Below are 26,364 nucleotides of genomic sequence, written 5' to 3'. Positions count from 1 at the left end.
GATGCCTCTGTGTCACCAGGCATTGGCCATACATGGTGGTCCAGCACTGGTGTTGGGGTCATGCCACTTCTACTGACTGGTTTTTTTTGTGCTTTCCTTGGGAATAAGCAGGTTAGAGATAACCAGCTGGATCACAATGTCACTCCTTCCCCAAACAGGAATATGGAGTTAATTAGTTGTAATTCTAGAACTTTTAATCATGTACAGAATTTAAATGCTTGTGAGATTGTTGTTTTTAGGTTTTTGTTGTTCTTCTGTTTGGTTGCCTGTATTTTGGTTTTTTTTTTTTAATTTTGTTTGTTTGTTTTTTTAGTTTTTACTTTTCCCTTCTGCACACTAATGTGATAAATACACAGAAGAAATGCACATTATTTATTTCCCCAATTGAAATGGAATTTATTTTACACTGTGCAAACTTTTGCTGGACATATCTTCAGAAATGATTGTGAAATAGGACTTCATTCAGGGTATGTATAGGCTGTGATGGATGCCCAAACAAAATGTCAAATGCCTGAATTTCTGAAATGACTGTATTGACTACTTGTAAATAAAAATTCTTCTTTATGCTGAAGGTTACAGCATAAATGTAAAATGTTGTTGCAGTGTGGATTTTCTACTCTAAGTTTTCAAGCTAGCTTTCTATTTCATTTGTGTGTTATGATTTAAATTATACATACTGTTAGGTGTCAATCCTCTGTGCCCCTGCCTCTATTTCTAGAGCCTTCCCTGCCAGTCTTTCTTAAATCGATATATCATTTGCTTTTTCATATCATCACACTGCTTCTGCTATTCCCATTGGATTTTGTTCTGTACTCCCCGCCCTAAACCCCTCCCTGAGTGCATTTTCATTGGTTGCTTGCTTTGTATTGCCCTGTCTATAAAACGCACGGGAGGACACGTGCCCCTGGTCTTTGGGGTTCATTTTTTAGTTGTTATGCTTCAGTTATACCCGTAATAAATCTCCTTAGTTCACCCCAAGACCCGTCTCGTCTTCACTTTGTCTCTGCGCCCATAGAGTGGCTGAACCAGAGTCCCGGTGGGGAAGTGAGAGCTCCCCGGGGGAAGGTGTCGCACCCCTGAATGTCGCTGCGTGCCCTGGGGTTTAGGAAAACACGCACAGCGACAAAATGTCTTCTGGGAAATGGAAAATTCTAGGAAAATTAAAGGTAGGGAGGGGCACTCTGAATGGAGTGAGAAAGGCTTAGTTACACTCGTGCATTTTTTTCTACATTACTTCAATGCTCCTGAAAGCAAGAAAATAATAGCAATGGCTTTGATTGGACATAGTGCAAGCAATCATTCTGAAATCCTCTCCATGCTACTAGCTTAGTGCACGTCGGTGCTGGCTTGTGATATCCCTCATGGTTCTCATTCTGGACCTTTCTTGAGAAGAGGCTGTCAAATGTATGTGCCAAATTACATGGTGGTTTTCAAATATGTGCAAATTGTGCCAAAGAGAAATTTATTTGAAGAAATGAATCAGATGTTGAGATGCTGTTAGAAATAAAATAGAACCATTTGTATGCTGAGTTTATTTCTAAAGTCGTCTTGATATGCAAGTCCAAACAATCCAACTCTTGTTAAAGTGCTGGAGTTTGGGTTCTTTCCCATATATAGAATACGAAAACCACCTTGGACAGGCTCAGCTGAGAAGCTGTTTAGTTAGTATGCATAGTAGCAACCTCAGGAAATATTTGGAAAGAGCCATATGTGGAATAACTGATGCAGTGGAACAACGTTTTCCAAACTTTTAAGGGTTCTCTTGGAGTTCTGTTCAGCACACAAAACAACAGAACCATTGGTGTTCCCATGTAAACTACATGTTGCTACATCCCACATTAGGACATATGTGTGGATGTAAAGACAGGAAGCTTCCAGTTTTAGGTTCAGCCATTGCCACATAGCATCAAATCATAACAAAAATACTTTTAACATGGTAACTGCATACATTAACTAGTTTCACATTTCTGTTGCTCTGGAACTAGTATTGATGAGAGAGGAAAGAAAAGGCCTGGTCACCAATTATAACTATACAATTATGGTTGTTTATGAACCCTTAGGGTAGAATCTTCGAAAGTGCCTAGCCATAGCCTTTCTTAGCCCCTCTGACATCAACAGGAGCAGAAATAAGCCAATGCAGGTAATGCTATTCTTAACATGTTTTGTAGCAGAACTTACACCTCATATGACCCCTTGTTATTCCTCTTTTCTCCTCTCTACTTGGTAGTCCATTTAAATTCAATTACTCTCTGAACTGGGTAGCCAGGAATGTTCAATGGCTAAAGCTACTTTTGTTATTTCATCACTATAAAGATTTGATGATTTTAGGAAACCCAGGACAAATATATTCAAGTTCAGAATCTATCCAAATATCATGGCATCATACTGACTAACACAACAAAAATACATGAGTTTTGTTAACATAAGCATTAAAAAAGGGATGATTGATCAGAGCTTTCTAGTATACAAAATGGTCTAGAAATCTTATAAATGCTGTGAGGCATTTTTGTGAGGTTGCTAGCGTATCTTGCTTTCAAGTTAGAAAGATGACAGCAAAAATTTTATTTTCTTGTCTTTTCTTTTTGGTTGTCTGATTGCTTCTCTTCTCACCAAAATGAATACTTTAAGGAGTAAAATAAAAGAGGCACTTAAATATTTTTCAAGCATAAAGTTTAAAAGCCCCTTTTAAGCTTAGGTCTGGGATTTTTTGATGGGATGATAAATCAAGAAAGAATATAATGGCAAAATTCCCTTCTTTGATCTAATACTGAAGGCCATATTCTGTTCTTGGTTATACCACAGCAAGACTTGGCTGGTATTAATTAGTGAATTTTCACTTGTATCTTATTCAAGCACCAGGCAATTTAGAATCTTGCACAGAGTCTTCCTTGTATTTTGTGCTGAACACTAATATTATAATACATGGAGAATAAAACTAAAAAAAAAATGTAGCTCTGCTTTAGAACTAGCCTAACATCTCACTCCAGCCTGAGGGAAATACTAAAATCTTCACATTTTCATGGAATTCTGGAAAAAGCTACAGTAGAATTTAGTGTTATCAAGGAGTTACTATTTGCAGCAGTATAGTTCTTCAGTGACGAACTAGACAACCATGCATCACCATCCCTGGTCATCATTTTCCCAGTTTTTTACCAGTTACCTCATTTAAAAATGACTGGAGTCAACAAAGAGTATCAGAACTCTCGGGATATTCTGATCTGAACCTGTAATCTGGGTTGGAACATAATCATAGCTTTGAAAAAAAAGGAAATGTGAAGAAGTGTAGGTACTGATCCAAGAATCTTAGACTCCTCATTGTTCTTTATGCTTGTGGGTTTCACTGCTGGACGCTACGTGCTGAGTCTTTCCAAGAAGTTAAAAAGGGACTTCTGTTCCTCTTTATTTGGATTTTTAATGGAACTTCTTGGTACACAGCTTTGTTAGAAATCATTTCAGCATTTTTCTAGTGAAACAATATACTTTTCAGTGACTGTACTGTTTTCTGTTTAGTATGAATTGTTAATTGCTAAGGCATATGCAGTAATTATATAGTTAACTTTAATTAACATTAAGGGGTAAGAACTTTTCCTGGCACAACTCTGCAAGGTTCAGCTGGCATGACAACTACTGTATGTCAGTCTTTTTAATGCAAAGTAAAGGCTGCTGATGATTATTACAACTTTTTCAAGAGACTTTTTAAATTTTTCTTTTCTGAACTACAGGCACCATAACAATGAATTCAGCACTGTCTCAGCTGGTAAAAGAGTAATAATGGAGTTTTGACATATTTGTCTCTTCTGACATAGAAGACTACACTGCAGACAAAAGTGACCTAGTTACTAATGTATTATAGGAAATAAAAGCTCAAATGGAGGAAAGTCATATCACAGGCCACTCTTACTGTAAGTGGCTCTTTGTGCAAATAGCAAGATTTTTCAGCTTATGACGCTAAAATTTTCATCTATGACAACAGAAAGAGATGAATTAGATAATGTCGATTATCATTATAATGTGACAATAACAAAGCAAAATAATATTTGAAAAGCATTTCAGGGAATGCTTTTCCTCCTTTTCTCTTTTCTTTGCTGATGAGCTAGTAGATTCAAATGTAAACTAACCAGCAGGTGGTAGCAGTGTTTAAGATTTCTAGAACTGGTATTTAAATCATGCAAGTTACTAATACTTAGAGAAAATATTTCAGAGTACAGACCACAGAGTCAATGCCTCTGCAAGTTCATGGCAAGGTTCTTCCATCTTTATTGATGAGGCATGGACATTTAGTTGACATCTTTAAGGCATTTCAAAGATTATTTCATGTGCAGAGTAGCAGTCAGATGAGACTAATAGGTTGTGTGTGAGGATTTCTGTGGCTTTTGTTTTTGTGGGATTTTGTTGTTTGGTTGTTTTTTTTCTGGTTTGGTTTGGGTTTTTGGCAGGAGATGAAGTATTAACCTAGTACTTCAACTTCACTCATTTCACTGCCATTTCCACTGTGTCTGTAAAACATAGAAAGGTTTTGACAATGTCCACATCCGATTTTTTTAATGTTATATTATGTATTATGTATTTTTTATTTCATGTTCACTCCAATTCCAGTACATTTCAGCTTTATCCATTTATTTTGTTTGGCTTCTTTTATTGCAGTCATTTAAGTGGGTGGAAGAAATGCACGCCTTGCTATCATGTTTTTGCAATTCCTTTTGTTATCTAACATAAATAATTTCAAGTAATATGACAACTCTGATTCTTGTCACACACGCATACAATTTTTATAACAGGAGAAATTTTCTGTAATAGGATAATTTTGGGTCGTGATACATGCAGTCTCTAGTAATGACTGAAAATTTTCTGGAAAATGCCTGAGGCAGGTGCCTGTAAATGAAAATGTTGTGATATTGACAAATATCACAAGGTAGCAAGGTATCTGTTCCTGAGTAAGTGAGACTAATTAAATAAGAAATTTTGATCCATACTAGACAATCACTAAGAATAACATGATTATGTTGAAACTACTGATGCATATAGTCAGCTGGTAAGCAGAGGGGAAAATATCTCCCCAGACTCAGCTTTAAGAGGTTACAATTAATGTAAAAATGTTAAATGTTAAAATGTTAATGTTAAAATTATACTTAAGGGCCTTTCAAAAACTTCTCACATTTACGTAAATACTAACAAGTAGTAAAAAATACCAGGAATGAATGATATATTAGATCTTGTCTTTTGTATTTAAGGCATATTCACTGCTCTTCTCCAGAACAGGCAACCCAAAATATCACAAAATGGGGAGGGAAAGCATGACTGATAGGATATAATTTTGACAGAAATGAAAGACAACTTATACTGTAAAATAGTTCCAGTAAACTCTTTTATACTCCATACTCCCTCTGATTTTAGAGGTGAGAAAAAAATAGAGGGTAAAGCAGTGAGAAAAAAGAGAACATATATCTGAGTCTCAAGTTTGAAACAGAGAATGATTTAATTGTAACATACCATCTAAATACAGCCATAGTAGACTACTGCAATAGGTCAGCAGAAAAAAGGGCCTTGAAACAATTACAGAATCAGAAAATCATGGAATATGCTGTGTTGGAAGGACCCTCAAGGGTCACAGACATCACCTCTCAGCCTTGCACAGGACCATCCCCAAGAATCACAGGATGTACCTTGAACTCTGTCAGTCTTGGTGCTGCAATCCCTCCCCTGGGGAGCCTGTTCCAGTGCCCCGTGGTTTTTCTGGGTAAAAACCTAATTTTCTAATATTCAGTCTAAATCTCCCCTAATACAAATGCAGGCCATTCACTCAAGTCCTGTCACTGGTGTCTACAGAGATCAGAGCCTGCCCCTTCTCCTCCACTTGCAAGGAAGTCGTAGACTGCAGTGGGGTCTCCCCTCCCTCCTCCAGGCTGAACCGACCAAGGGACCTCAGCTGCTCTCCTATGGCTTCACCTCCAAGTCCTTCACCTTTTTCTTGGCTGTCTTTTGGATGGTTCCTGATACCATAATGGGTTTTTTAACACTGTGGCACCAAAACCGCACCCAGCACTCGAGGTGAGGCTGCCCCATGAAGAGCAGAGCAGGACAATCCCCTGCATTGCCTGGTTGCTGATGCTGGGCCTGATGCTCCCCTGGACACAGTCTGCCCTCCAGGATTTGACTGAGGTCATTTGATCTGTAGTGATGTACCTAGTGACCTCTTTTATCAATTACTAAGTTCTATCAGTATGGCATATTCACTTATTTATACAAATAGCCTCTGCTTCAACATTGATACAGCTGCCCTGCACAGACATTGCATAGAGAGTACTTCATTATAAAATATCTGCAGTTATTCTGGCATTAAAATAAACTCATCATATGATTTTAGAGGGATTAAATACTCCAGAACAGAATGCACATATAATGTACATTTAGTGTTGTACTGGTCAGAAAGCTTTGTTAGTACAACAGCATGTTACAATTCCCATCCAGGGATGTATAGCTTCTCTCAGTGCCTTGACATGCTACACCTTTTAAGAAAAGGAACAGAGATCTTGTGTCCTTTATACTTAGGAGGTAGTTGCAATGTATAAACTTGATACAGCTCCTAAGAGCTGTTCCTTTTGGCAGGATTAACCACATTTTTTGGAATCCAACTTCCTCTCTGCCATTTACTGCTGATAGTTTATGTTAATATTTAATTTCTTCAGGCTGTGTTCTTTTCTATTTCTCTTCAATAAATGGTTTGTAATCAACTGATTTCTGATTCAAGAAACTGCCTAGATGTATATTACCAGTAATGTTTTCTTCTTCCTGTGTGAATTTAGTTATGACTGGTGCTACTAAAATTTCTTTTACTGTCTTGTATCCATTAAGAGTAGAAAGAATAGAAAAATGCAGTTGTTTGAAATGAGAAAAACAAAAACCTAATAATTAGGGTAGAATTTAGTTTAATATTTGCTTTCACACACAAGTTCATAGGCTGTCCTTAAACTTGTAAATGTAGGTAGTTGCTGAACCAAGTAATTCATAAATTACCATGTGTTACCTCTGCTAACTTGTTAAGAATTCAGTGGCAAGTGGACAAGAAAACCTTTGCTGATTTTTCTTCAGTAATGAAACTCACCTGCCTAGAAGTTACGGGGCTGCATCAGCACACCACGTCTGATGAATTTCATTGGCTTTTCCACACAAGTGCAAAAAGAAACACAATTTTTTTAATAGACTGTATTTTTAAGTTTCTTACTATAGTTCTCAAGTGGGTTTTTATGTGTTTATTACTTGAAATGTAATTACTTGAAATTTAATAATATGATGCTTTCTGGTTTTCAAGTTGTAAATTTCTGGAATGAGAAGTAGGCTTTGATACATGGTCTTTCATTTCCATTTATTTCAGCTAGAATTCTTTCATGATTTATAGATGTGTTTCGTATCAATATTTGTTTCATGGATCCCTTTAACTTGCTGATATTACCTTATATTACCTATATAACAAGTAATGTATTACACAATTAGTAAATAATTTTCACATTTACTTTGCAGAAAGAATCATACAAGTGCCTAGAAGTCTTCAGTACTTGAACACGATGGTTTATTATCTGTTGCAGTTGTGCCTCATATGTACTCATAAATATTTGCACTGCCAGATGGTAAGCAATTCCAAGCACTCTTGTTTTCATCTTGTGTAAGAGTCTTGTACTTTAGTATTGAGAAAACTTCTTCCCAGAGGACAGACATCTGCAACAGCTGTCTTCAGTGTTTGACTAATTCACTGTATTTCTATACTTCTGTGAAAATACTTAATCCCTCCCTACATTTTTTTACCTATCAGCAGCCCCCACTGTGAGCATTCCTTTCAGCAGCGTGTTCTTTAGTGACTAAGCAAAGTTAGCAAGACCATACTGACATTCCCCCTCAAGCATAATAAGACCATCTTGTTTGAGGTTTTCTTTTACATTCCTGCCGTAGCTTCTTCTTCCTGAAACGCTGAGTGAATTCCTATGCAGTAAACAAAACAGGTATTACCAAACCATTTAGTCCATATGACAGCTGTCTTACTAAGGTAAAAGTTGGGACTCACTTGTCGTTTTGAATATGGAAAAGTACTCGTTCTTCCTTTTTTTTTTTTTAACCAGTTTTTATGTATGTAAGACACAATTACCCTCCCTGGTAAATGGGATATCGAGATGCTAAGATTCGAGGAAGATAATATGACCTGTTAATTGTATTGGTCCATAGAAAAGGAATCCAAGGACATACAGTAACATGAAAAAATTGCAGTGTTTGTCCAACTGACCTGACTTCTCACCAAGCACTGATTATCCTAAGAAAAAACAAGCTGTGAATAATCAAGTGCCTTGTTTCTGTGATGTAGCACCTGGACTTGTTTAAGGAAGGGATGTCATGTTTACAGGGAGCCTAAGGAAGCTTGTCAGATGCTGCAGGTGGTGCAGTCTGTGCATGTCATTTTGTTTTTATAGCATTGATTTGTGCATGAATCAGCCATAAAAAATTATTTCATAGATTTAATAACTGAGGGCAGTACAAATTACTTAGTAAAACTGAAGCAGTTGAAACACTTTTAAAATTAATCTCACAAGTTGCTTATTTACTTTTCAGAGTATAAAACTGAGAACTCTGGAAAAGGATCAATCTCCTCTCCAGTAACCACCCACACTGTCCCTCAAGCTCTGTGCTATCATGACCTGTTACTTCACTTCCTTTTGCTGGTATCACCATCTAAATATGATTTACATGTGTAAATTGGCAGAACGTTTTTCAGTAATTTAACTCTGTCATTCTGGATAACCTCTCCACTGTCTTGGTTAGATTACTTGCAGTGACTATAACATGAAGTACAAATCAGCAGTAATCAGTTAGCAAGCTTACCCTGTTTTTCCATGCATCTGCTGCTGCTTATTGTTGACGTTTGGAAATGTACAATTTTTCTCTGTTGGAGAATGTAATGGATAATTTCAATACAAAGGATAATGTTGATTAAAAAATTCTAAAAACTAGAAACAAGAATTGAGGAATGCATAGTCTATTTTGGTTAACAATACTTTGGTTGAATCTTTGATTTTTTAAATTTGATTTTGATGTTGTTAGGGTTTTTTCCCTGTCAGAGCTTAAGTCTAGGGAATGTCTATGTACTGGTTGCAAAAGAATGATATGGGGGAGTTACTGGGCCAAGATTTTCTTTAGAATGAAAACTAGGAAAAAATATTTTTAATTATCAGTGCATATAAATGACAAACTATTTCAGTTATTATTTTAAAAATACTTTTTATTTAGTTAGTTTATGGTTATGAAAATGCTGCAGGTGTGTTCACAAGTGTTTCTTTCTATTCTTTTGTTTTGAGTAGAGAGATGGGTGATTCAATTTTGTTCTATGTTACTGTTTCCAGTATGTTTTTGTTTCCAACATTAAATCAATTCCTGCAGCATATGATCTTCCCCAGTGTGGTTAAGCTTCAAGTCAGACTTGAACAGGAAACCACTCTTAATCTTACTTGATAGTAATGATCTTTTCAGCAGAAAGGTCAAATGCCTACCAGATCTATCACAGTTTTTTCCCCTCTCCAATGAGACATTGCTAATAACTCAATTAAGGAACCTTGCAGATTGTCAAAACTTCATAAAGTCTTGATTTGACTCCCATTCAGAGGATCCCATGGAATGGAATTATTTCTGTTCCTCCCTGGGGGATCTTGTCCATGACATTATTTTTCACCTGCCTTGGCTGATGTTTAAGTACACATGCACAAATAAACCCAGCATATAAATATGTACTTACACACATATACATATGTTCACATATACACATATAGGTATCTATATACACACAAATATATACAAATAAATATATCTGTATCTAAAAACATGAAACTCTTCTACCTGTAAGAAATTATGAGTTTACAAGTTTATAACTAAGATTACCTTTCAGACCTTGACTTGAAATCTATAACTTTATTTTTGATACTGTCCTTTAGCATACTTATTCTCTCTTTCATTTTGGTTTATATCTAATAAACATATATGGGGTTTCCCCCAGTTTTTCCCCCTTAGAATCTGAGTAATAGTGGAGTTAAGTTTTAAAATCACAGGTGAAACTGTGCCCAAGGCAGCCATGCTGACAGTGAGCTAGCAATGACCACTGGCATTTTGGCATTACTCAGTACTGTTCTCTTCTGGCTCATGCTTCTGTAGTTGTGTGTAATGTCATTGCAACTTTATCAAGAGCTTTTCTAGACAAACCTGATACATGTCATTAGTGCTCAGGAGGCTATTAGGCTGTTTGAGGAAGAAAAGAGGTTGCCTTGGCATGATTTGGTTTTTGATGGAGTTTGCAATTTGGCTTGTTCTCGTCTTGTTTTATTTGAAGGGTTGACATTAATTTACTTGCTTCATGTTTACTCAGTCTTCCCTTTGGCCTCATGGAGGTTAAACTCAGGGCTGTATCTCTGGAGGTCATCTGATCCAAGCCTCCCAATTCACCTGATACAGCAGGGCTCCCTCAACAACTCATCAAGGCTACTCCCTAATTCAGTGAGACCACAGTCAGTTGCTGTGGTATCCTGGCAGTTTTTTAGTATCTCTAAGGTGGAAGACTCCACAACATCCCTAGGAAACCTATTCCCTCTGCAATTATGAAGCCTGTTGTGGGAAATATTTACTTGGCAAAAATAAAGTGAATGAGAATGATCTCATTCTTCAACTGGCAAACAAAAGCTGTATGAGATACTACCTCTACCTGACTCCTTTTCAGTCCTCTTTTTTGTTTCCAGATTTAGTTTGAAATTGGAGTTCTGACAGATGTGAAAAGCTGAGTTAAAATAATGAAGCGGAGTTAACTCTAGGTCATAATTCTAGCTGGAAGAAAACATGTTAGGATCATATTTAGAACCCTTGAATTTGCGCTACTGCTGCTGCCAGCAACTCCACTGTTTTATCTATCTGCTGCCAAGTACTCCATCTGTGGTTAGTGGAGGGCAACACCTTTTCCTCCTTTTTATGTAGAAAATAAGGTTTATCATATGTCCTCAAGAATGGTGTACTGATCATCAAGCCATAGGGTGTTTCTAAACAGGCTGTTTGTCTCCAGTTCTATTTTCATTAAATCATTTTGGATATCTGGTCATGAATAAATGCCCTGAACAACTACCCTGAAGTTGTTACTCAGCTATTGTTTATATTGAATATCTGATAAAATATTTGGTATCGTCAAACTAGCTATAAGAGTGTCATAATTCCCTATAATGCACAAGTGAAATTTCCTGTGAGGAAAGGCATTCCAGGTTGCTCTTTCTCCTCTCTTTCTTCTGGAGGGGTCACATTAGTAGTTAGGGCTCTCTGACTCCAGTGAAGATCTTCAGCTGAAGTTCATATGTTTTATGCTGTGAGAAGGAAGAACTGGACTTCGTAGAGATCACAGGATGCTAGTAGCAAATGAAAACAACTTGCCTTCTGAAGTTTATTGCTGTGGCATTTAAACCTTATTCCGTCAAAAGTAACATGAAAAAAAGTAATTTTAGATTTAAATTTAAAAAGAAAGTGCTATAAAAACTGATTTCCTTGAAAAAATACATAATTGTCCTAGCAGTTTTGCTCACTGAAGTCTACTTCAGCAGTTTAAGTGTATGAAATATGCACCATACATACAAGCAGAGCATAATTTAGGATTCTGTCATTCTGTGCCTAAATGTCTAGACCAAGTATCCTGTTCAGTCCAGCGGCAGGCCAGCTATTACAGTATAATAACCACTCTATAACCACTTGGAGCTTGGATAGGTTTCAAAAATACTAATGGTATTTGCTTTTCTAGTCTGGAAAGTGACACATTAGCTCTTCACCTACTGTATGTAGACAACAAACAAGACCATTTCAGCTATAAACTTGAAGACTTTTGGTTATTTCAGTAAGGTGATTTGTTTCATCATAGAAACATAAAGGTTGGACTTGTTATAAGTAGTAATGGCCTTTTTATTTCTGTTGAAAGTATCTTTGCCTGGGTAGAGTACATGATTAACAATTGGGATTTTTAGCATTTTTCCCTGATTCTTGAAATTATTTGTTGCATTATTCCAGGTAAATCTCTTTCTCATCTTTCAAAATGCATGCCACAACTTTTAACTACTTTTCAGAATATAATACTGATACCTGTAAAACTATTTGATATCATTGAAAAAGCAATATTAAAAGTAACAAAACCACTTTCTAGATATGAGAGGGTTCAGAGGGAAATTCCACATGTAGTTCCAAGATTTGGGAGTGTAAGTTGCCTTAAAAAAATTACCTGGAAAATGTTCATATTATTTTGAGTGCTGGGTACCCCTCCCTGATTTTCACTAGCTCTGGAGTTGTTGCCTTTTATTGAGCTTAGAGAAGTATCATATCAGTTGCAAAAATTAGGAAACACTGAGCATTTTTTTAAGTATGAGTTCTGTCAGGAAGTGTCAGGTGAATGTTAGTCCTTTAATTAGATGATTTTAAATACAGGAAGACAGCATAATATCTTGCTTTTTCTATTATATCAGCTCTCACATATATGGTGTTATAGACAGGCACATTCAATTCAGCTTGTATTAAAGACAAAATGCACAAATATTAAGAAAGTACATAAAATGGATAAAATGGAAATAGTATCATTAAGTAACTTCAGAGTGTAAAAGACACAATGTCAACACCCATTTTTAAAAATCTATTTATGGATAAATATAGTCCAATACGCTAAAACTCTGACAATATTTGGCCCTATAAGGTTTCTTTCTTGCTTGCAGAAATAAGATTTTCCAAAGGTAGTAAGATTACCAGTCCCTGTCTTTGAATTACCTAGAAGGGATTTCAGTAGTATCGGTCTTAAACGTGCTGAGATAAAAACATTTCGTTTCCAATGCAGACCTGGAGGCCTCACACTGCTCCTCTGTCTGAGGAGTTCATTTTACTGAAATATCACAGTCTAAATGAGGGAAAGACAGTTACAGCATGAACCTTTGGCCCCATCGTAGTGACCACTGAGCTGAATTAACAGGCCCATTTGATGTGCTGCAAAGTGCTGCAAAGCTGAAGGCTTAAACATACCATCTTTTGAGATATGAGTCTGGGACAATACTCCTGATTAAAATAAAGCAGTATATACAAGGAGAAATTTGGTTAATTTTAGCTGACCCGGAACAAAAATGGGATCTTCATATCAATACAGGGGTGATGCACTTTTGATCTTAAACTCCCTGCAGAGTCCCAGCATCCATCAGTCTTCTGCTTTTCAGATGAGATCAACACCTCAGAAGTTCCTGTGGCCTTGTGTGATCCCCCAGATGTGTGCAGAAAGCACAGCTAGTCAATTTTGACATGCTGACAAAACCCAGAAGCATTCTGAATTATTTTCATTTTTTTCTACTGCTATAAATTTTTCTTCTAGCCAGGAGGATGGTCTGGCAGAACTGGAGAACAGAAGTAGATGATTAATCAGAGTGGTCCCACCAGAAAACCTTGGCAAAACACAATTAGGTTACAGAGAATGATCAACTTCTTACATGATTAATTTTAAAACTTCAAAATTGGCCCATGCAGGGGATGTTATCACAGTTTCTGGGTCTGGTAAGAGACTAAGTTGTTCATGAAGGGAAAGCTAAATAAATATTAGGAAAACTACAAGAAAGGATACAATAAAATAATTTCTGATATTTTCTTTATAGTAAGTAGAACTCTAGAGATAGTAAATATAGCAGATATAACCCTAAAGCTGTCATAAGGATTTCTATGAAAAATCCCTGTGTTGAGAAAAAAATCAGCCTTTAGGTTCTTTTTCTGCCATACCTGTAAATTTCAGCAGAGATTTAAAAGATTCAGCTTTCAGTAACAAAATCATTACTATATAATTAACCTAGAATATTAACTGAAATGCAGAACAAAATAATTTCCTTTAAAATAATTAATTAGTGTTATTAGAGACGTGAAAATATTACAATGTCAGATTCTGTTTTAACAAATTATTTGTTAATTAAGATGCCAGAAATGCTTAATTTGTATTGCACTACCCTATTACTTCCATGTGACAGCTAAAGGTACTTTAATGATAAATACAACACTGTTTAATTTTCTAATTAATCATAAATGGATTATTTAATCTGTTTTGCTGTAATTAAATATGTATATGTAAGAGCTGTTCTGTTCTAATAATGGCATCCCATACTGAAGCAAAATTCATTCAAGCTATCGTGTCATTTCAGACTGACCATACCAATGCTCTACTTGTTATTGTGTCAAAGTAGCTGTGAATTAAGGATTAAAGTAAATCTCAGTGCAAAAGAGACAAACTTCAATGATTTCAAATTTCTTGTACCTATATAGTTTTGACTGTTTTTAGTACTCTTTGCTCATTATGAAATACATGTTAAACCCCTGTAACACCCTTGTTGCATTTTTCCTTGTTTTCGCTGAAAGCTCTTTGGCCTGGTATATTGAATTATGACACTAAAAGTATTTAGGTATTTAACATGCTTTATTGAATTGCTTTGGCAGATTTGAAAGCTCAATCCATTGGATAGATATGAAAAATATTATTGCATTACATTTTTCATTGGTACACCATCTCTGTGATGTTCCTGCCTCCTATCAGAATCTTGAATTTGTGTCCTGAAACTGAGTCTTGCAATGTCTTCAAAACATATTAAAAAAATCTGCCTATTAGTTATAAGAGAATTTAGATAAATGGATAGTGATAGCTCTGAAGCTGTAGTCTCTCTGACAGTTGTATTTTCATTTTATTTTGAGTATTTAATTATTTTTTCTTTATTTGTAGGTATTTTAAAATAATTAAGACACTAGGTAGTCTTCTAGGCTAGAAGAATTCTAGGGTTAGATTAGCTCTAGAGTGTCTAGCTTCTAAAGTACCTTGACTGTAAAAATATGTAGGAATGATCTTCATTCATCATTTTGTACCATAAAAATATCAAAGCAAACTAAAGTACTACTTAAATGACTTTATTTTGGAAAATAATCAAAGAAGTCTTTCATAAATATTTGTTTCAGCCTAAGGAATGTGAGTATTAATTTAAAAAGGGGCTTTGGCCCAGGAGTTACACTTGCAATCTTCTTTCTGAGCATGTGGACTTCTTGTGGTGTCACAGAGAGAGTTATGTTAGAGAAGGCAGCATCAGGCTCAGTCCTGTTCATAAATTTGCTGTGTTGGACCCATGCAGAATCCCATTCATACCACAAGTGTTGGTGGAGGGTTAAAAAATATAATTTCTGTATAAGTTAACCACGGGGTTAAGTTGAGGTATGTATGGGGGAGAGGAAGGTAGAGAACGTACAACTGGAACTTGACACAGCTCAGCTTTGGAACAAGCGTCAGCTTCTGCAACCAGCTCCATGCTATTGTAATGAATCAATTGTAATGAATGCTATTGTAACCGAATCAAGTGTGACTGCAACTCAGGGGATAATTGAGAAGCATTGTTTTAACCAAATCAAGTGTGGATCAGGGTAAAGCGTAGGTATGAGTTAAGATAGTAACTAAGGAATAGGATAATCAGTATCTAGGGGTGGAGGTTAGTTAACATGTGTATAATTTAAACTATAAAAATCACAAATCGACTCTGTATTTTTCAGGCACAAGATTTGGGCACTGTATGCCCCTGTGTCCCGCGCGCTTGAATAAAGAACCACATGTGATCGCCTTCGTGTGGTTATATGTTTTCCTACGCTAACACAAGGGCTCAGGGAGGAGCAAAGCTAAGTGTGCAGCAAAGATTTATTTGCATGGTCTTAGATGAGGAACATGTGAATTTTGTGGTATGGCTCATTAATTTTTCACAGCTTTGGGGGCAACACAATGAATAACAAAACTATTAGTTTCACAGCTCATAGATCACAGCTCTCAGAAAAGGAGAGAGCCAGTAGACCAGGGCAGTATAATAACCCACCCAAGGGCTCCCACCATCAGGAGAGCAGATTTCCTGCTGTGTAGTGGGGAGGCACCCAGCTGCACTTGCCAGCAGACGTGAATTATTTCAGAGGTTTACTTTGCTACAGCACAAGGGTGTAGGATTTTACAGAATAATTTGTAGGAATTATAATGGTTTCTTTTGCCAGTATTTATCAATGTTGGGGTGTACCTTAAGACTGTTGAACATCCATGTTGAATGTTGAAATCCACAAATTTAAGTGGATCTGGGACTTTAACGGACTTTAACAAGATATGACCTTGAGAACAGATGATATTTTCCTCTGACTACATAATTTTTGCATTGGCAACTGCGGCATTGATCCTATACTTTTCAGTTATAGGACTCATTTAAAATGCTTCATGGTTTAGTTGTTTCTCATGAAAATGTCAAAATAAGGGCAAAGGTAACCCGGTCTATGAAAACAAAATACTCCTTTCTTCTATGCCCAGGAAAATTGTTATTTCCTGCCAATGGGCTTCCTCAGGAAAGAACAGAGGAAAAGGGAAGAGAAGAGCTAATCTCATTTTTCCAAGCAGTAGCACACCTGGAAAGATCTGACCTACACTGCAAGCCCTGCTAGGCAGGGCAAGACTTCCAGAACCATGGCAGAGAAAGTGATGGATAAAATAGTTGTTCAGAAATGAGATTAAAAAAATTGGATTATCTTTAATAGGATCACTCAGTAGGGCAGAAAACTGTGAATACTCCTATGACAAAGCAAACTCCAAATTAACAAAAGTTTGATGTGACACAGGGAAAAGACAAGTGGAAATAAAGTTCATAACTGGGCTATTTGCATTTCTGGAGCTTAGTTTAATGGAGAGAATTTAATAAACTTTGTCTTTGGCTCTTTAAATATTATACATAATATGAAGAAGTTGATTTCTTTAAGCTTAGAGAATTTTTACTAAATATGTTTACTATACCAGACTTAGTAAAATGTGCACTCTTGCTGAAAATGTGAATTTTTTTTCATAGAACCATGGTTTTGTTCTTATACTAAGCAAAGTTAAAATATTAAACTTTCAGAATGCTAATCCCAGAGTGTCAGGAGCTTTCAGGTCATTAAAGGAGAATACATTTCCTAATTGACTTCCTATTTAAATAAAAGAGTGTAAATCTTTTTGTTCAGCTTGTTTAACTGCCTTTCTTCCTTTATAGAGATTTAATGGAGGATTATTGCTCAGTTCTGCAGATACTTGGCAGATAATACCTCCCAGATAAGGCTCGATTTAAAGGATGGGTGCACTGCAATGCAGAACAGGAAATCTTCAATGGGTCTAAGGCTCAGAAAGAAGTATGGTAGCATGTATTACATATAGGGAAAGGGGTAACTAAGAAAATATTGAACTGATTAATTCAACAAACAAAAAATTCTAATGGAGAACATATTTTATGCCATTGTTTTTGACAAAGAAGAATATTAAGCCTAAACTGTATTCTAATTTTAAGCCTGAACTTTTCAGAAAGGACTGATAAGTGTAAAATGTTGACCAGTCACTCATTAAATTATCTGTTGCTGAATAGCTATGTTACATTTGATCCCATTACTTCTGACAAGCAGTAGAAACTCTTGAGTGTGAATTAGGTTCATTGACAGAATGTGTTCAGAAACTGCTGTCCCTAAACCAGTAATTTTAACACATCCAACATCTGTGTTATATTATACTTAATTCATACAGAATAATTCCAGTCATTTACAGTAAGAATTGAAAGCAATTTAAAACATATGTCTCATAAATTGTCTGCCATAATCTGTGCAGGTTCTTTGCTGCAGCACAGATGCTTATGTTCAGGATGCTAAAGAATGGTTTTAAGCATATTTCTGTATTTAATGAAAATCATAGAAAGAGTCTGCCAGTTCTTTACTTCACATAGAACTGACTTGTCTTGAGATAAACTACCACAATGACACATCTCTAGTCGAGCTGTACAAATAAACTCAGCTCACCTTATGACAACTGGAAACAAAATTCGTTTATTGATGAATCCATCCTTTCATGAGTGTGTCTTTCGTTCCAGTAGCCATGACAAATTATCTGTATCTCTGTGTATATAATATATATATGTGTATTCCTGTGACACCTGTTCATGGCAAGTCAACAGAATGTGTCACAAAATATTATGACTGTCTCCGATTGCATCTTCAAATATTCACCTTGTCTCCTTGCTAGTATATATGACATGCTGTCTTTAGCTGTTATAATTTTTAATCTATAAAGGTCATTAAAAGTTCTTCTTTAATTGTGGAAACAAGCTAGTATCACTATGACTATAATCTGATGAAAGACATCAGGCATAAGCTAATTGAAAAAGTTGAAGGAAGAGTCATGAAGCATGGGGTACAATGATAGATATTTTCTGGGTACTAATTAAATTGTTTTAATCCTCTTAAGTGGGCAATGGGAAACCTGATCTCAGCACTCTAGTCTCTAGGAGAACAAAACACAACTATATTGTTTGTCCTGGATGTCTGGGAAAGAGTGCCAAATTATGAAAAACAGCAATTTAGGTTCTTAGGACTTCAGGGAGCATGTGCGTGTGCATATGTGTACATATGCCTGTACATATGCCTGCCATGTGTACATATGTACAGGCATGTGTGTGTCACATGTTTTCATACACATATACATAAATAAATACAAAGATAGTTATGGACTGAAGCAGAGGGCCACCTCCCTCTGAGGTGTTTTCATTTCTAGTTGCATCACATGGGCATTCTCCAACTACATCTGGATAACAACCATGGAACTTAATTTTGTTTTCACAATAAGGTAATAAGATTCATCTGCAATGGTTTTAGAAGTACAAGAGAAAGAATGATGTGATAAAATAAACCCCATCCTGTTTTAATAAGCAAGTCTGTTTCTTTTCCTAAGCTACGACAGGACATCCACTCTGATACCTCCAAACCTTCTCTTTCAATGTTTACACTTGCCTACTTTTCATGAAGCAGTTTCAAATGTGAGGTAAACAAAATGGTGGCATAGAAATCATAATTTGTATACCTTCTATTTACTTTCAACACAGCTTAATGTTCCAGTGTGTTAGAAAATCTTCAGTAAAGCAAAGTAAGCTTTGGGAAATATCATTTTCTTAAAAAACGTTGCAAGGAGTGTGTACACGGAGCAATCCTTGTCACTCTGATTTAACTTCATGGATAAAATTCTGGCACCATTGGAATCAGCTGTTTGCCTGTTCTGTCCACCGAGACAGGATACCCTCTTCTGTTTTTCATCATCTACTAAAATGAAAATAAAGGAAATGTTATCACCATGAGTTTTGCAATGTCAATATCAAAAAGACAGATTTTTTTTCTGTCACTTTTAGTTGCAGAAAAGATGTTTAGATGCTACTGACAATTAATAATTGGTAACTAAATTTCTAATTAGTCACGTTCCTAAAACAAATGCAACCAAACCTTTCATTAAAGTAGAAAGAGGATAGGAGTCACAGACATTTCATGTGAAAAAGGCACATACAAATTAATAATTATCCTCCTGACCTTCCAGAAACATCTTTCCAACATCTATGAGAAACCTACCAGGAAACAGGAATCTAAGTCACTAGTCCCTGAGGTAGTTAAGCATAGGTTGCTAAAGTAAAGAACTCTTTGTTGCCTGAACATTTCTTTTGATTTAACTTGGAAAGGTTGCTGGAAAATTGTTTGAGTTGGCCTTTTCCCGTCCAGTGATTTCTGTGTAATCCACATCTAAGTAAATATGTAATCACAACAGCATAGAATTATGTTAGAATTTGACTCCAGAATAGTTAAGTATTTAGAGACTTTCACAGCCTTGCCTTTTTATAGTTGAGAGGGCAAAGAAGAGAAGACAATCCATTCTGGTTCTCAGCCCTGCAAAATATTGTATAGATGAAATTAGATTCTCATTAAGCAAATACAAATTGAAGAACATTGCAATTAATGACATGTGAGAGAAAGTACTACGAGGAATACAGTAAAACAAAATTACAAAGGAAATGCTCATTGGAATTCCTATGATTTGTGGAGTACATCTGTACCAGCGAATACAGAAAATTTTATTGTCCATGAAATTCTGACATTTTGCACTTATTTTACTAAAAATCAAAAAAGCATATCATGAAGCAACCTACAAAATCACATTCCATTAAATGAAAATGCATTTCAACTTTGGTAATGATTCATTACATTCCACATAGAATAAGACTTCACACCAACCTCAACGGTTTTCTTTCACTGCTAGCCAGATTATATGTAAAGTTCTAGAGGAATAATTTTTATAATCTTGCTTTTGGCAACACTTACAGTGTGAGTGATATGCAGTATGACACCAGACTGAATGCCGGTTACACATTAAAAAGGACACCTACATGGCAGTAGATGTCTCCTCTCCTCTCCTCTCCTCTCCTCTCCTCTCCTCTCCTCTCCTCTCCTCTCCTCTCCTCTCCTCTCCTCTCCTCTCCTCTCCTCTCCTCTCCTCTCCTCTCCTCTCCTCTCCTCTCCTCTCCTCTCCTCTCCTCTCCTCTCCTCTCCTCTCCTCTCCTCTCCTCTCCTCTCCTCTCCTCTCCTCTCCTCTCCTCTCCTCTCCTCTCCTCTCCTCTCCTCTCCTCTCCTCTCCTCTCCTCTCCTCTCCTCTCCTCTCCTCTCCTCTCCTCTCCTCTCCTCGAATCTCCTCTCCTCGAATCTCCTCTCCTCTCCTCTCCTCGAATCTCCTCTCCTCGAATCTCCTCTCCTCGAATCTCCTCTCCTCTCCTCTCCTCGAATCTCCTCTCCTCTCCTCGAATCTCCTCTCCTCTCCTCTCCTCGAATCTCCTCTCCTCTCCTCTCCTCTCCTCGAATCTCCTCTCCTCTCCTCGAATCTCCTCTCCTCGAATCTCCTCTCCTCTCCTCGAATCTCCTCTCCTCTCCTCGAATCTCCTCTCCTCTCCTCGAATCTCCTCGAATCTCCTCTCCTCGAATCTCCTCTCCTCGAATCTCCTCGAATCTCCTCTCCTCGAATCTCCTCTCCTCTCCTCTCCTCTCCTCTCCTCTCCTCTCCTCTCCTCTCCTCTCCTCTCCTCTCCTCTCCTCTCCTCTCCTCTCCTCTCCTCTCCTCTCCTCTCCTCTCCTCTCCTCTCCTCTCCTCTCCTCTCCTCTCCTCTCCTCTCCTCTCCTCTCCTCTCCTCTCCTCTCCTCTCCTCTCCTCTCCTCTCCTCTCCTCTCCTCTCCTCTCCTCTCCTCTCCTCTCCTCTCCTCTCCTCTCCTCTCCTCTCCTCTCCTCTCCTCTCCTCTCCTCTCCTCTCCTCTCCTCTCCTCTCCTCTCCTCTCCTCTCCTCTCCTCTCCTCTCCTCGAATCTCCTCTCCTCGAATCTCCTCTCCTCGAATCTCCTCTCCTCTCCTCGAATCTCCTCTCCTCTCCTCGAATCTCCTCGAATCTCCTCTCCTCGAATCTCCTCTCCTCGAATCTCCTCTCCTCTCCTCGAATCTCCTCGAATCTCCTCTCCTCGAATCTCCTCGAATCTCCTCTCCTCGAATCTCCTCTCCTCGAATCTCCTCTCCTCGAATCTCCTCTCCTCTCCTCTCCTCGAATCTCCTCTCCTCGAATCTCCTCTCCTCGAATCTCCTCTCCTCTCCTCGAATCTCCTCTCCTCGAATCTCCTCTCCTTTCTGCCTCTTTCTTTTCTGCCTCTTTCTTTTCTCTCTCTTGATCTATATGAAATTTTGCAACAAATTTTTGAGGAACAAGACAGCTGATAATGAATGTACAGAGACTTGGATAATCAGGCAGTTCCAAGAACAACATTGGAACAAGCAATCATTGTACTGCAGTGTTATCTGAATTCTCCTTTCCAATTTCTAAGAACAGATTTTACTCTAATGTACTATGGAGACTATGTAAGCATGTATAAATTTGTCCTTTGAACATATATTTTCAGAAATATAGTGTTATATCACAGATACATACACACACTTATTCAACAGATCAGGAATTACATAAAGGTCAGGCCATTTTATATTTCTGTTTAATATATTTTTACTGAAAATTGTTTTCACTCTTCAGTTTTCATCATTATTTTCCAGTGACAATAATGTTATGGCTTGAAGAAATTACCAATGTGAACAATTTATGGGGGAATAATACACAAGTATAAAAAATAACAGAATAACAGGGAATGTGAGCAGAATTGAATTCCAAGACTTCACATAACAATGTTTCTATCTTTATTTTGGAGTACTAATGAAATTTCTTATCTATATGTTTTACTTCACCAAGACAAAAGTATTTCTGAATCAATTCCGTTTACTGCTGTGAGAGAGTTTTTTTGCTGTTGACTCTCATGAGCTTGAGTTGAAATCAAGATGAACACTACTTCAAAGCACTTGTTATTGAAAAACAAAGTATCTGATTTTTTTGTTTACTCATCTCTTTAAATGGCTAATAGAGGTCTTTCTTTAGAAAATATATAGAGGTTTGAGTGTGTCTGATTTTTGCAGTTTTCAGCTTGCAATATTCAGATAAGGCTGTCTGCACTCTCTTTGTCAAGAAATGTGTGACTGACACTGATACAGCAGCCCACACATATCTGTAGTTAACTGAGAAGGTGGCAGGCTGTTGAGACAGAAGATTTCTTATAAAGAAACTATGTAAAAGTCCTAATCCTTCTTCCTGTAGAGGTCGGTTGGAGTTTTGCATTTGATTTTGTGGAAACCAAATTGGTCCCCAGTTGAATAGAAAACAATCACTCACTGTATAGTGAGAATTTATATCCTGCAAAAAAGTATACATTATTAAAAGGGACTGACATAGGGGTCACTGAGCAATTTTAGTAGCCTACAGATCATTACATTTATTACTCAATTTTTTTCCTTTTATGCAAGAAAAACTCACTGTGAGTTCAGTAAGAGTTTTTCTTACTTAAGGACTACAGAACTGAGTACTTAGTTGAGAACGAAAGCAGCATTAATGACTTCCATATGCTATTGCATAAACCTCATTCATATGTTTTTGATTTTAAATATTATAAAACAGAAAACAAAAATATTCTGTGTAACTTTTGGTGAGAAGCAGAAATGCTCCAAAGATCACGGATGAGAACAATTGGATTTTAGTTAGATGTGCAGTAATTATTTGAACCCTGGAAATGTTTTCTACAAAACAGTCTCTTGTTCTTTTTGTTTGGTCTAACTGTCTTACATACTGTTTCCATTCTCTTGTCTTCACCACCATGATTTCCAAAAACCCTGTGGGGATGTTATGTCAGCACTTCTTGACCTCATGTGGTGAAGTTGTCAATGTTGAATTAAGCATTTTTTTAATATAACCATATCAATCTGATACACAGATCTTCCCTACAACACCCTTGATCATGTAGTGAGGTGAAAATAAATAGAAAAAATACTGTAACGGAACTGTGCTGAGCATGTGGGAGCTTACAAACAAATTTAAACTTGTTCATATGACTCAACATATGAATACTGTTCAGCTCCTATTTTTATGCAGAAATGTTTAAGCAGAGACAAAATCCCCTGCCCAAAGATAAGGAATTGCAAACACAACAAGACTAAAATTCAAAAGAGAAATAAAATATGTTGCCACTGAATCTGTAAATATTTGCAACATCCTTAGGTACTGAAAATAGTAAATTTTTTTTCTATTTTTTTTAGATAAAACCCATACCAGATTATAATATAAACTACTCCTGTAAGGACAATTGTCTAAAGCGGACTTCTACTTTGATCTTGGTATCCAGAATTTGAAACTACATGCACTCTCTAGCTCAAATTTCTCTCCATGGCCTTTATTTGGGTTCCTCTGCCAGGTAGTTGTAGCCAGACAGCCCAAAAACAGCCACAATTTTTGTATTCACTTATTCACTCTACTCAGTATTTAGCTTGTAATTTACCTGGATGTGAACCATGTCAAATAGTGTAAGCCTTTGATCATAATACAATCAGTTCATCTTTTTCTTCACATTTATTTAATGAACTGTGCTGTTTTATTCTGTTATTGATAAAGTGAGGAAGAAAGCAGGAATCTTGTAGTCTTCTAATGAGCTACGTTCGTACCAGACTAGCAGTTTTCAAGCAAACATGGTGTGCCTGGAGATTCAGGGCAGTAGGTCATGAATTACTATTTTTGTAGAAAAAAAGGCTGACATTGACTGATAAGGCTGTAAAATTTAGTTGCACACATTGAAGCACATGTATAAAATGTGCAAACAATGCAAGGTGAGATGAAATAAAAGGATCAAGGAAGTGGAAACATCTCTAGTCCTCTTCTGTTTTATTGCTACATTTTTAAGAGCATTGAGGAAGATGAGTCAGTAGGATGAGAGGAATAAGACGAATTCATTGTCCTGCACTCTTGGCTTATCTAAAGTGCCCAAAAAGCCAGACCAGTAGCTTGTGGCCCATCCAGAAGTGAGAAGTTCTTACAGACTCTGGAGGGACATTCTATTGGCTGACTTTCTACAAGTTTTTGTTTTCTAGGTAGGAATCCAAAGTTAATGTAGACCTCTAAAGTTTTTTATAAGAATTTGGTACTGTTGGCTCCACCTAAAAGTAGCAGTAGCTACTTACTATATAACTAGTTGAAAAAATGTGTATCCTTATTCTCATCTTGCCTACAATGATGTAATTAGAAAATTAAAGGGAAACATTGTATACAATTTATTTCCTGGGGCACACTGCAGGGCTATTTTGAACATATATTGTGCTATTGTATTATTGCTGCAAATTACTGTGAGGCTTTTCTAGCACTAGGTAAAACAATAACAAAGATCAACTATGAAGTAGATAACATGGATCAATATTTTTAAAAAATTACTCTCTAGCCACTATCTCCCAAACCGTCTGTCCTGGAGTGACTTTTTGACGCTTGTATCCCCCAGTTCTCTGTTCTGTTTATTCTGTATGTTAAGTTCTGTACCTTTAAGGCTAAGTAACCCCTGGTAAGTAACAGCTGTGTTAATTACCCAATACAGCCTTGCCCCTGATGAGTAACAGCTATATCCAATAAGGATGAGCGAGATAAAAGAGGGGGTTAGCTGGTAAGGGGATGTTCATCTTGCAGGAGCAACCTTGAGGAGCATGAAGCCAACACTCATGAAGCAAGATCCTGGTGAGAGAATCACTGCTGTGAGACTGTGCTTGAGAGTGAAGGGGGAGAAGGAAGGCGTGTGGAGCTTATTTTGAAAACAACATTCATTCCTCTGCATTCCTGCTCCTGGACTGTGCCTGTCCTGGGCTGAAAAACCCAGAGAGACACCTGGATCTCACACCTGCACCCCTGTGGCCCAAGATGGCATTTTTCCACCACTGGAGAAACTGATAAGAAACTGACCAAGCTAAGCTACCCACAGCAAGGACTTTCTGAATTTACCATTCCACTTCGGAGCAATGAAAGGTTCTATTGTTTCATATTATTCACTCTTTATGCTTGTGGGCACTTTGTTTGTTAAATAGATAGGTTTTTTCTACTTTTCTCCAAGGAAGCTATTTTCCTGGACTGGTTGAGGGGAGGGGCTGTTTGTGTTTTCTTCCCACAGGGACCCAATTCAGGGGTTCTTTCATGAATTTGCCCTAGACCGGGACAAATACATTTAATTGGTGTCCAACGTGGGGCTCAAGAAAATGAAAAAAGCTGGTACTTGCTTGGATTTTGGTTGTACTTTGTGTGGGGATAAAGGAGTCATTAGCCATGTTGCTACTTGAATTCATAATGTCTCTCGGACTGGAGGCCTTCATGTGTTTCAGCTCCCTAGGCTTTTTTGAGGTTTTAATACTTTCTGGTCCTTAGGTTCATTTTGGTATCTGGAGATAGCTCCAGTATTGTCTCTAGCATGTAGCTGTTACAGTGGAGGGGCAAGGATTAGAATTGTTATTGTGCTGTGCTCAATGATAATGATTTATAGGAAGTTTACAAAGGTGCTGGAGTTTGTGCCAGTTATGTTTGGTTTATGGTTTTTTTGTCCTACCCTCTGTCCTAGTTGCAGCAGCATGTTTTGGGGATTTATCAGTAATTGCACCTGGTTTATTAAAGAAGAAGCAGGAGATGAGTCTTTTCAAATTTAATTTCCCTCTTCTCTCCTGAATCTGTTACACCATCACTTTTTAAGAATGTTCAGTGTCCCCTGAATGTTAAAGATACCACCTTCTTGGTATTTCATCTGGTGAGCTTCGTCTATATGATTTGCAGCTTGTCTAGGCTGAGGGTTGAGATTTCCAGAGGAGCAGATGAGATCCCTGGCCCAGAAGAAGTAGACCCAGGTGTGGAAAATTGTGAGTGGTGTGGAGAATGGGAGTATGGAATATGGGCCAAACCCTGAAGGAATTTTCTGACCCTATGGCCTGGAACTTTCCACATGAACAAATTCAGAACCCAGCTGAGGTGAGGAGATACTTGAATGAGAACTGCCATGATGACTCAGGAGAAAAAGCTCATTGCAATAAGCTGGGCCCTGGCATATGCTT

The sequence above is a fragment of the Prinia subflava genome, chromosome Z, assembly GCF_021018805.1.
Source record: "Prinia subflava isolate CZ2003 ecotype Zambia chromosome Z, Cam_Psub_1.2, whole genome shotgun sequence".
NCBI lineage: Eukaryota > Metazoa > Chordata > Aves > Passeriformes > Cisticolidae > Prinia > Prinia subflava.
The sequence above is the reverse complement of the archived record's forward strand: the minus strand, read 5'-3'. Positions refer to the sequence as shown.